Here is a 12,078-nt window from a genome sequence, read left to right on the forward strand (position 1 = left end):
TCTCTGTCGGACATTATAAAATGGGTGGAGGAGAAGGATCTAGTTCCGGGTGAAAAATTAATTCCAGGTGTAATATCAACACTCAAGAGCAGATTCAAAGAAGCAAGGTCAGTGCAAACTTAATTGCTTAAAACTCAGGAATATGGAATGAGAAATCGCAATGCTGGGTGGATCCTGCAAGCTTCCCAACGACCAGCGGGCGAGAAAGGAGAGAACATGTAGACAGATCCTGTTTACGTGTAAAAACAGTGTTGTTGTGGTGGGTGACTTTAACTTACCATACACGATAGAAACTTGGTTGGGAAGAATTCATAAGAACCGTTCAGGAGGGATTCTTGACACAATAGGTAAACTGTCCAACCAAGGAAGGGACCTGAGTTTCGGAAGTAAATCGGGCCAGGTAAGTGACGTTTCACTGTGGGAGAATTTTGGGAAAAATGAAAAATAGTAAAGCTAACCCGACCGGGTGAGGTGGCCGAGTGGTTAAGGCGATGGACTGCTAATCCATTGTGCTCTGCACGCGTGGGTTCGAATCCCATCCTCGCCGTATTCTTAGTCTTTGGATAGGACAAGACTGGTTCCGGATAGTCAACATAGCATTGTGCATGGGAAAGCATGTATCACAAACTTCATTGAGTCTTTTTGAAGAAATGACAAAGACGATTGATGAGGGCAGAACAGTAGATGTGAATATAGATGGACTTGAGTAAGGCGTTCGACAAGGTTCCCCATGGAAGTCTGACTAGCAAGGTCAGATCTCACAGAATAAAGGGAGAACTAGCCATTTCGTTACACAACTAGCTCAAAAGTAGAAGACAGAGGATGTTGGTGGAGGATTATTTTTCAGACTGGAGGCCTGTGACCAGTGGAGCACCACAAGGATCGGTGCTGCGTCCTCTACTTTCTGTCATTTGCATAAATGATTTGGTTGCGAGCATATGAGGTAAAGTTAGCATGTTTGCAGATGACAGCAAAATTGGAGATGTAGTGGACAGTGAAGAGGGTTACCTCAGATTAAAACAGCATCTGGACCAGAGGGGCCAATGGTCTGAGAAGTGGCAGATGGAGTTTAATTCAGATAAATGCGAGGAGCTGCATTTTGGGAAAGTAAATCTTAAAAGAATTGTACAGTTAATGTTAAGGTCCGAGGGAGTGTTGCTGAACAAAAAGACCTTGGAGCGCAGGTCCTTGAAAGAGTAGTCGCAGGTAGATAGGATAGTGAAAGAAGGCGTTTGGTATGCTTTCCTTTCTTGGTCAGAGAATTGAGTACAGGAGTTGGGAGGTCATGCTGCAGCTGTGCAGAACATTCGTTAGGCCACTGTTGGATTATTGCACGCAGTTCAGGTCTCCTTCCTATCAGAAATATGTTGCGCAACTTGAAAGGGTTCAGAAAAGATTTACAACAATTTTGCAAAGGTAGGAAGATTTAAGCTATAGCAAGAAGCTAAATAGGCTGGGGCTGCTTTCCCTGGAGCGTGGGAGACTGAGGGTTGACATCATAGAGATTGACAAAATTGTGCGGGGCATGAATAGGTTAAATAGGCAAAGCCTTTTCCCTGGGTTCGGGGAGTCCAGAATTAGAGGGTATAGGTTTAGGGTGAGAGAGGAAAAATATAAAAGAGACCTCAGGGGCAATTGTTTCACGCAGAGGGTGGTACTTCAATTGAATGAGCTGCCAGAGGAAGCGGTGGAGACTTGTAGAATTGCAAAATTTAAGAGGCATTTCGATTGGTATATGAATAGGAAGGGTTTGGAGGGATATGGGCAGGGTGCCAGCAGGTTGGTCTAAATTGGGTTTGGATATCTGGTCAGCACGTACGGGATGGACTGAAGTATCTGTTTCCATGCTGTACATCATCATTACTCTGTGACACTAAGATATTCACGGATAGCGATAACAGCTGCCCTCTTAATTTGGGGGAAGGCAAACTGCATCAATATTAGGCAGGAACTGGAAAATTTTGCAAGCAGGTATTTGAGGGCAAATCTACATCGGACATTTGGGAATATTTCAAACAGCAGTTGACAAGATTTCATGAGTGGCACATACCTGGGAGAATGAGGGAGATGTATGGCAATTTATATGAACCTCGGATGACCAGGGATGTTGAGACTTTAGTCAGGAAGAGAAAGGAAGCATTTGGAATGTCGAGGAGGATGGGAATTGATGAAGCCAATGAAGTATGTAACGAAAATGGCAAAGAACGTAAAAAATGAATTAGAAGGACGAAAAGGGGTCATGAGACGTCATTAGCAAATAGGGTTACGTAGAATTCAAATGCTTTTTATACATGAACAAAAAGCAGTAATGTAGCCAGGGAAAGAGTTGGAAAACTCAAAGACAATGGAGGGAATACAATGGTGTAACCAGAAGAGTTTGGTGAGATCCAAAACGAATACTTTGTCTCAATATTCAGCAATGAGAAGGAATTGGTGGATGATGATCTCAGGGAAGGGAGCGTCAAGTTTCTAAGACAAGTTACTATGAAAAAAGATGAGGTATCATGCATCTTACAAAGGATTCCATACCAAAATATTGATGAAGGCAAGAGAACAAATCAGAGCTTTGACAGATATTTTTGTGAACTCTTTGGTCACAGATGAGGTCCCAGAGATTTGGAGAATAACCAATCTAGTCCCATCATTTAAGAAGGGCAGTCGGGATAATCCTGGAAATGACACACCTGTAAATCGCACACCAGTGTCAGTGAAATTATTAGAAAAGATTTTCAGGGACCAGCTTTAGGAGCAAATTGACATATTAATGATGGCATGGATTTATACTGGTGAGGTTGTGCCTCGCTAACAAGAGCTGAAAAATGTGTTGCTGGAAAAGCGCAGCATGTCAGGCAGCATCAAAGCAGCATGAGAATCGACGTTTTTGGCATAGGCCCTTCTTCAGGAATGAAGAGGGTGTGCCAAGCAGGCTAAGATAAAAGTTAGGGAGGAGGGATTTGGCAGAAGAGCGTTGGGAATGCGATAGGGGGAAGGAGGTGAAGGTGAAGGTGATAGGCCGGAGAGGGGGTGGGGGCAGAGAGCTCAGGAAGAAGATGGCAGGTCAAGAAGGCGGTGCTGAATCCGAGGGTTGGGAATGAGAAAAGGTGGGGGAGGGGAAATGAGGAAGCTGGAGAAATCTGCATTCATCCCTTGCAGTCGGAGGGTTCCGAGGCGGAAGATGAGGCGCTCTTCGTCCAGGCGTCATGTTGTGATGGCCTGGCGATGAAGAAGGCCAAGGACCTGCATGTCCTTGGCGGAGTGGGCCGGGAGTTAAAGTGTTCAGCCACGGGCCTGTTGGCTTGGTTGGTGCAGGTGTCCCAGAGGTGTTCTCTGAAACGTTCTGCAAGTAGGCGGCCTGTCTGCCCAATGTAGAGGAGGCCACATCGGGTGCAGCGGCTGCAGTAAATGATGTGCATGCACGTGCATGTTAATTTGTTACAGCTATGGAAGGATCCATTGGGGCCTTCAAGGGAAGTGAAAGGGGTGTTGTGGGAGAACTTTTTGCATTTCTAGCCGTTGCAGGGGAAGGTGCCGGGAGTGAAGGTTGGGCCGATGGGTGGTGTGGACCTGACGAAGGAGTCACGGAGGGAGTGGTCTTTCAGAAACGCTGATAGGGGAGGTGATGGAAATATAAACTTGGTCGTGGTATCTGTTTGGAGGTGGCAGAAATGATGAAGGATGATACGATGTATCTGGAGGTTGGTGGGGTAGTAGGTGAGGACCAGTGTGGTTCTGTCGTGGTAGCGATTGGAGGAGCGGGATTCAAGAGTGGAAGAGCGGGAAGTGGAGGAGATTCGGTGGAGAGCATCGTCAACTATGTCTGAGGGGAAATTACAGTCTTTGAAAAAAGAGGACATTTGGGATGTGTGGTCCTGGAGTTGATCCTCCCGGGAACAGATGCGGCGGAGGCGAAGGAATTGGGGATATGGGATGGCGTTTTTACAGGTGAAGAGTGGGAGGAGGTGTAATCTAGTTAGCTGTGGGCTTCTGTCGGTTTATAGTGAACGTTTGTGTTAAGTAGGTCGTCCGAGAGAGAAATGGAGAAGTCCAGGAAGGGGAGGGAGGAGTCAGAGATGGTCCTGGTAAATTTGAGGTCGGAATGGATGGTGCAAGTAATGTGGATGAACTGTTCAACCTCCACATGGGAGCATTAGGTAGCGCCAATACAATTATCGATGTAGCGGAGGAAAATTCGGGTAGTGGTGAAAGTGTAGCTGCAGAAGATGGACTATTCCACATATCCGACGAAGAGGCAGGCATAGCTGGGGCCCATGCGGGTTCCCACGGCTACTCCGTTGGTTTGGAGGAAGTGGGAGGATTGGAAAGAGAATTTGTTCAGAGTGAGGACCAGTTCAGTCAGTCGAAGGAGGGTGTCACTGGAAGACTAGAGATTATTTCGACGGGAAAGGAAAAAACGGCGGGATTTGAGGCCTTCGTGATGGGGGATGGAGGTGTATAGGAACTGGATGTCCATGGTGAAGATAAGACGTTTATGACCAGGGAAGCGAAAATCAGGGAGGAGGTGAAGGGCGTGAGTGGTGTCGCAAAAAATAACAGGTGGGGAGTTCTAGGATTAAGGGGGACAGGACCGTGTCGAGGTATGCAGAGATGTGTTCGGTGGGGCAAGAGCAGGCCGGGGCAGTCAGGTTTGTGGATTTTGGACAGGACGTAGAAATGGGCGGTGCGGGAATGTGGGACTATGAGATTGGAGGCGGTGGATGGGAGATCCCCTGGGGTGATGAGATTATGGATGGTCTTGGAGATTATGGTTTGGTGTTGGGAGGTGTGGTCATGGTCAAGGGGGCAGTAGGAGGAGGTGTCCACGAGTTGGCGTTTAGCCTCAGCAATGTAAAGATTGGTGTGCCAAGCAACCACTGCGCCATCCTTGTCTGCCGGTTTGATCGTGTGGTTGGGGTTGGAGCGGATGGAGTGGAGGGCTGTACGTTAGAGTGTGAGAGGTTGGAATGGGTAAGAGGGGTGGACAGGCTGAAAACAGCCCGAGAAGAAAATTGCACAATTCACAGCCGAGACGGAACATTCGCATGTTCTATGTTTGGATGAGGCCTTCACCGATTGTTAAGCCTGGAGAAGGAATACGAATAGTTTCTGCATGGATAAACACTGGAAATGTGGGCACTGTGGGAAGGGATTCTATTAACCATCTGCTCTTGAGATTCATGAGCGCAGACACATGGGGTGAGGCCATTCACCTGTTTTGTGTGTTAGAAAGGATTCAGCGCTCTCTCCAATCTACTGACACAACAGACATTTAACACTGTGCAGATACCATGCACCTCTGACCGTGGGAAGAGACTCATTGATATATCCACACCGTTGGCGCGCAAGCAAGAGAGTATTTCCCTGCTCTGATTGTGGGAAGGAACTCTCCAGTTCAGCAAACGTGCTGAGACACAAGCGAGTTGACACTGAGGAGAGACCGTAGTGTTGTTCTGAGCGTGGGAAAGGATTTGATAAGCCGTCTGGCTTGGTTAGTCACCACCGGATGCACACTGACCAGAGGCTGTTCACCTGTTCTCAATGTGGGAAAGGATTCGCTTAGTCATCGAGCTTGGTTATTCACCAAGGGCTTCACACTGGCTAGAGGGCTTTTCCCTACCTCACTGTGGGAAGAAATTCTCAGATGTGTACGTCATACTACGACATGAACGGATTCACATCGAGGAGAGGCCCTTCATCTGCTCTCAATGTGGGAAGAGATTCACTCAATTATCCAGCCTGCAGAGACATCAGCGTGTTGACACCAGTAAGAGGCCACTCACCTGCTCTCAGGGCAGAAAGGAATTCACTTAATCCTCCCATCTGAAGGCACACCACCGAGTTCACACCGGGGAGAGGCCGTTCACCTGCTCTCAGTGTGGAAAGAATTTCTCTCGATTCTCCAAACTGCAGTCAAACCAGCGGACTCACACCAGGGAGAGGCCGTTCACCTGCTTTCAGTGCGTGAAGGGATGCACTCAATTATCCCATCTGTAGAGACACCAGCGACTTCACACCACAGAGAGGCCATTTACCTACTCTCGGTGAGGGAAGGGTAAGACTCAATTATCCAACCTGCAGAGACACCAGCGGTTTCACACCAGCGAGTGGCCACTCACCTATTCTCTGTGCGGGAAGGGGTACACTCGAGTATCCAGCCGGCAGGAAGACCAGTGAGATCACCAATGAGTGCAGGAGTGTGTTCTGCTGTTGGTGCTGCTGCTCATCATGTTCAGCACAGAATTTTGTTGATCCAGCCAGTGGGCGAAGTGAAAGCCAGAGGGTTTCTTTCTGTTGAACTGGCCACTCTCACCTTTGCTTCCAGTGAAGCACTGAATGAAGAAAGTTTTGGAAGGTAGAAGTTGTTTAGCTTGTAAAGGGAACCTCAATTATCCAACATTTCTTTATCCGAATATTGGACTTTCCGGTAAGATCGCATGGTCGCAATGCTTGGCTAAACTGTTGTCCAGCATTCAATGAACTGACCAAAATTCTCCTCACTCGTGTCTTCAGATAATCGAGGTTCCTCTGCATTTCATCTTCACCAATAGCATATTACGTTTGCATGGAGACGGTCTCGTTTGTCGGTTGTTTTGTTTAGTTGACATGGATGCTTCTCACAGAATGTAGTTGGGGATTTGTAAAGATGAAATCGCTCATTTGGAATGGCTGAGGGGAAATGAACCCGGAAGGCTTGCTGAGCTTGGAGCTGGAGGATGTAATCTCCAGTAAGGCTGTCGATGGAAGGCATTGGGTCTTGTGGTGGCAGAAAGATGTCAGACATTGGGGATATGAATGAGGAACAGGAAAGCCATTGAACTATTCGAGATGCCTCATCACGTGAGAAAATTATGATCAATCAGATTGTCATCTCCACTCCTGTCTAAATGTTCAAAGCTTTCCCCACAAGTTGGTCAAAATGTGATACCAAAGCTGTTACTGAGTCAGGAGAACTGGTATATTCTCACTGTCAAAGAGTGGAAATTTCAAAGTAAATTGCTGGAGATAAAGGAGTAAATCAGTGTTGGGAACAGTGGCTGGGGTTTTCCATAAGACCGTAATACATAGGAGTGGAAGTTAGGCCATTCGACCTATTTAGTCCACTCCGCCAGGGAATGTTGCACCAAAGACAGATTCTTCTGAGACACCAATTCTTTCTCATGTTATTACCACGAATGGAAATAGACGCAATCAATTCCAAAACATGTATATTTTCAGGAAAGTCACTCCGGATGTCCAAGAAAGCCAAGAAAGATTTTTATTCTGAGTTGCCAGCTCAGCTAAAACCTTTAGTGGAAAAGAATTTCCAAAATTTTCATTGCATTAATCCATGAATTGTGGGAAATCCCAGATGGCCTCCATCTTCAAAGATTGCAATATCTCCTCCCACGTGGTTGACGATGTCCTCCAATGCATCTCATCCACGTCCTGCACCTCCGCCCTCTATCCCCACCCATCCCAACGCAACAAGGACAGAACACCTCTCCCGTCCCTCAGTCCTCCACTTTCACCCCACGAACTTGCATATAGACCGTGTCGTCCTCCATCACGTCTGCCACTGATTTACGGACCCCACTGCCAGAGACATATTTCTCTCCCCACCTCAATCAGCATTCCAGAGACCATTCCCTCTGCGACTCCCTGGCCAGCTCCATGCCCCACCCCCACTCACTCCTGACACCTGCACCTACCACCGCAGGAAGTGCAGCACCTGCACCCACACCTTCCCCTCCCCCTCCCCTTCTCCGTTCAAGGTCCACAAGGATCCTTCCACATCGAAAGAAATCTACCTGGACCCCAAACAATGTCATCTACTGTATCCGTTGCACCCAATGTGATCTCCTTTAAATCGGGGAGACAGGACGCCAACTTGTGGATCGTTTAGGAGAACATCTCTGGCACATCTGCACCAACCAACCCTGCCAGCCCGTCGCTGAATGCGTCAACTCCTTTCCTACACTGCCAACGACATGCAGGTCCTGGGTCACCTTCAGTGCAAAACACTTCCCGCCCACACTTAGAGACAGAATGTCTCCAATTGCGTAATGTGACCCTGCAATCAAGTAGGATCAATGTGGATTTCACCAGTTTGCTAATTTCCCCCACTCTGCCCTCCCCACCCACCCCCGTTGTCCCTGTCAGAAGCCACCAACTTGGCACTACCTTTTTGACCTGTGCATCGCCTCTGTCATCTATCTGTTCAACCCTCCTCTTCCACCTTCATCTCTCCAGGGTAAAGATATAAATTGGGGTGGGGGGAGTTGTGGGACTAGTGAGAAGGTAGCAAAGAGTAGAATTGGTGAATGTGCTTGGGATGGAGGCGATAGGTCAGAGGAGAGAGTGGGGGAAGGTAGCAAAGAGTACAATAGGTGAATGGGAGTGGGTTTGGATGGTGAAAGGTCAGAGCAGAGGGTGGGGGAAAGTAGTAAAGAGTACACTATGTGAATGGGTTGGGGATGGAGGTGATAGGTCAGAGAGGAGGGAGGGGGAAGTTAGAAAAGATTATAAACCTCAGCGTGATGTGGAAGTCTTAAAGTGGTAGACCATATGAACACAGAAAAGTATAGCACCGACCGGCCCCTTCGCCCAGGACATTGTGCGAAGGATCAATCCTAATGTAAAATAAAATAACCTGCGCATCCCTCAATTCACTGCAATTTAAGCAGTCACTTAAATGTCCCTAATGGCACTGCTTCCAGCACCACCACTGGCAAAGTATTCTATGCACTCAGAGCTCTCTGAGTAAAGAGCCTACATTTGATGTCCCATTTATATCTTTCTCCTAATATCTTAAAACTATGACCCCTCGTGCCAGTCATCCCTGCCCTGGGGAAGAACATAAATTCTAAAATTGAGAAAAGTGATGACGTTATTGAGAGGCGAATAGGTTTTCTTCGGAATTGTGATTAGGAATATTAACAAAAAATCTCGAAAGCAAACTTTGCCCCTTTAATGTAAAAACGCACGGGAATAACATCACCAAGAAAGGAGGGTATCATCCACGAACCAGTTGCAGGTCTTTTGACAGGGAGCTGTGACAACACAGACGCTGGGACGTTTTCAGACAGAGCGCTCTCGAAATCACAGGTATAAGAATGAGAAACTGGGGAGGAACCGATGTAAATTACAGTGGGCGAAGACATACGTTTGGGTTGATCCCTTTAGAAAATGAATGGCCCTTCAGGACTTCAAGAGATAAACATCCCGGGCAGTGAAAGTGAAATTTAATTCAAACCATCAAAGAGATATTAGGATTGTGCTAAATAAGGGCGCTTTGTTTCGCTTCACATTTGCACAATAAAGTTTTTTTTGTTTAACAAAATGACCTGTGGTGCAAGGAGGCCAGGATCAGTCAGTGAGAATCACCATATACAGTGGGGCAGCAGAAGCTGATCAGGTTCAGAAAGTGCAGAAACATTCCTGAAGAAAGGCCGATGCCCGAAACGTCGATTCTCCTGCTCCTTGGACGCTGCCTGACCTGCTGCCCTTTTCCAGCAACACATTTTCGGCTCAGGAAGTGATGACCGGATAAACCACCTCATGAAGGAACAGCGTTCGGAAAACTAGTACTTCCAGATGAGCCTGTTGGACTATGACCTGGTGTTGTGTAATTTTTAACGTTGACCAGATGAAACACATATTCAAATGACGAAGCCCACAGTGTGATGAATTTGTTTTTGGTTGACACAGGGAGTGTACCTGAATAAAGCCTTTTGAAAATATATGAGTGGGAGTGTCACTGGCAAGGCCAGCAGAAGGTGCCCATCTCTATCTGTCCCTGAACAGTGATGGGCTATCAGTCAGCTGCTTGAAGTGTTGCAAACTCAGAGTCTCTGTGTCTGCCTAGCGATCGCTGGAGCCTGTCTCTCCTGCAGAATGAATGGCAGCTTACTATGTAAATTGTTATTTATGTACACCTTCCTCTCTGTCCATGATACGGGCTTTTTCAGCATCATCAGAAAATTTACTAATCATGCCTTGTACATTCTCAACTAAATCATCGATATAGCAAACACACAGTAATGGGCCAAGCAGCAACCCCTTAGGCACTCCACTGTTCACTGATCTCCAGTCCCTCAAGCATGCTTCCCACCATCAATAGAATTGTCAGTGCAATTCCCCAGATCACCATGGATTCCATGCAATCTAACCTTCCAGAGCAGCCTACCATTTTGAACCTTATCAAAGGCCTTACTGAATCCTATATTGACTTTGTTTACCTCTCTGCCCTTGTCAACACTTAACAAAGCTGTGAGGCATCATCTCCCACTCAGAAAGCCATGTTGTACACTTTTAATCAAACCCTGTCTTTCCAAATGCATGCATATCTTATCCCTCAGACTCTTCTCAAGTAACTGACCACCCACAGATGTTAAGCTAACTGGCTTTTCTTTCCATCCCTTATTGAATATGGGCACAACATTTGCTATCCTCCAGTCTTCTGCCTGTGGCTAAAGATGGTGCAAAACTGTCAGCCAGAGTCCCCTCAATTTATTCTCTAGAATGTTGCAGTATTCCTGGAAATAACTGGTCACTACCAGTATATTTATACACCTTCGTGCATTCTATTACATCCAACACCATCTCGACTGTGATATGGAATGTCCCCAAGATATCACCACTAACTTCCCCAATTTCCCCAGATTTCATGTCTTTCTCCACAGTAAACACAGAGGAGAAATATTCATTGAGAATCTCGCCCCCTCTGCTGCGATTCTGCACATACTTGCCCACTTTGGTCCTTGAGGGACCCTATTCTCTCTCTAGCTATTATTTTACCTTTAACATACTTAAAGTACCTCTTTGGATCACCATAATACTCTCAGTCAAGGCTATCTCATGATCCCTTTTCGCCCTCCTGATTTCCTTCTGAAGTAAACTCATGTATCTTCTTCTGCAGGGGAACTCTCCAACCACAAGGAATGAAGGCAGATTTTTCCAGCTTTCTCATTTCCCGTCCCCCCATCTTATCTCTGTCCCAACCCTCGGACTCAGCACCGCCTTCTTCCTGGTCTCCCTGCCCCCACCTCCTCTCTGGCCTATCACACTCACCTTATCTTCCTTCCACCTATCGCATTTCGAATGCCCCTCCCCCAATTCCCTCCTCCGTAACTTTTACTTTGTAAGCTTGGTACACCCTCCTCATTCCTGAAGAAGGGCTCCCGAAATGTCGATCCTCCTGCTCCTTTGCTGTTGCCTGTCTTGCTGCGCTTTTCCACCAACACATTTTTAAACTCCTGTATTCCCTGCATCCCTCCAGGGATGCCTTTGATCCCAGTTGTCTGTATCTGAGCCACACCTCCTTGCTATCTGCACAAAGTCTCAGCATCTCTTATTATCCAAGGTTCCCTATTCCTGTCACCCACACTCACACAGGAACAGATAGGGATTGAATTCCAGTCATCTCAATTCTAAAGGCCCCCAACTGGCTAAATGCCCTTTTACCTGCAAACAACCTATTCAAATCAAGCCCTGAAAGCTCGTGTCTAATTCTTTGTCCCAATTTAGAACTTGAATCTGTGGACCAGTTTTGTCCCTCTCCATAACTATTTTAAAATTACTAGTTACTTGTCCCAAAGTGCTCTCCCACTGTCACCTCATTCACACGCCCTGCCTTATTTCCCAAAAGTAAATCGAGTTTTGCTCCTTCTGGAGTAGGATCCTCGGTATACTGTTTGAGAAATCCTTCCTGAACATACTTAACAAATTCCAACCTATCTAAACCCTTCATGCTCAGGCATTCCCTGTCTATGTTGGGGAAATTAAAATCCCCTCCAATGACAACCCTATTGCTCGTTCAAATCTCCCCAGTCTCACTGCATATTTGTTCTTATAATTGACTATTTGGGAGCTTAGAGTATAACGTCACCATCCCCTGGTTGGTCCTTAGCTCTATCCACAAAGCCTCAGTGGATGATGCTTCAGTTATTCCATCTTGACCACTGCTTGAATAGTCGCCCTCATTAAAAATGCACCCCCCTTCCTTCACCTCAGTCCTGCCAGCCGCACTTGTCCCGTGTTGGAGAAACAAAGCTCACAATATAAGAGATTTCAGTCTGAGTCAAATTCTGAAGCAGCGAATGT

At 46.7% G+C, this 12,078-nt stretch overlaps 1 non-coding gene across 1 annotated transcript; it reads left to right on the plus strand.

Annotated features, from left to right (window-relative positions):
- The first annotated feature begins 465 nt into the window (after window positions 1-465).
- trnas-gcu (transfer RNA serine (anticodon GCU)) lies at window positions 466-547 on the plus strand. Its single transcript has one exon. It is a non-coding gene; the product is annotated as a tRNA-Ser (tRNA).
- The last annotated feature ends 11,531 nt before the right edge of the window (window positions 548-12,078 follow it).

This window comes from Hemiscyllium ocellatum, assembly GCF_020745735.1.
Source record: "Hemiscyllium ocellatum isolate sHemOce1 chromosome 41 unlocalized genomic scaffold, sHemOce1.pat.X.cur. SUPER_41_unloc_5, whole genome shotgun sequence".
Taxonomy (NCBI): Eukaryota; Metazoa; Chordata; class Chondrichthyes; order Orectolobiformes; family Hemiscylliidae; genus Hemiscyllium; species Hemiscyllium ocellatum.